We start from the raw sequence: 622 nt of genomic DNA, 5'->3' as shown, positions 1-622 counted from the left end.
AAATTACAAAATAGAAATCAAAAGGTGTCGGTTGGTGGTGAACCTCTATAAACATGTTACAACCGTATTATCCGGTTGCCAATTAGTTGTTATCATATAAGCATCTTTATTATATATATATAAAAAAAATTAATTTAACTTTGTTCACACCATCTCAATAGAGAACTTTTTTCATTTTTTCTTTTTTCTTAATTCATAATGATATACATTATTCTGATAACAATTATCAAAAATCCATTGTCGTCCAGCGGTTAGGATATCTGGCTTTCACCCAGGAGACCCGGGTTCGATTCCCGGCAATGGAAAACTTTTAATATTTTTATTTTTTGTCAATGGCTTTATAATTTATTATTTCCCTGACCACTGTAATCCAATAGGCCCAACAGTAAAAGATAGGTGCAACTAATAAAACAATAGGCCCAAAACATCAATTGAAATAGAAATCTTATATATTAATTAATTCAGTCACTGCTAAAACTACTATACTTGTGTATAATCATTAATGTAATTTTTGTAATAAAAAATTGGTTTACTTATTAAAAAGTAACTTATTTTATATTTATTTTTTTTTTATGAAAACCAGCATCGATCGTTACTAATCTAATTTCAGTTAAAAGATTTT

The 622-nt window shown here is 27.3% G+C and overlaps 1 non-coding gene across 1 annotated transcript; it reads left to right on the top strand.

Annotated features, from left to right (window-relative positions):
* The first annotated feature begins 233 nt into the window (after positions 1-233).
* Positions 234-305, top strand: TRNAE-UUC. Its single transcript has one exon. It is a non-coding gene; the product is annotated as a tRNA-Glu (tRNA).
* Positions 306-622: the final 317 nt, after the last annotated feature.

This window comes from Vigna radiata, chromosome 7, assembly GCF_000741045.1.
Source record: "Vigna radiata var. radiata cultivar VC1973A chromosome 7, Vradiata_ver6, whole genome shotgun sequence".
NCBI classification, from domain to species: Eukaryota; Viridiplantae; Streptophyta; class Magnoliopsida; order Fabales; family Fabaceae; genus Vigna; species Vigna radiata.
This window is presented reverse-complemented; position numbering and strand designations above follow the sequence as displayed.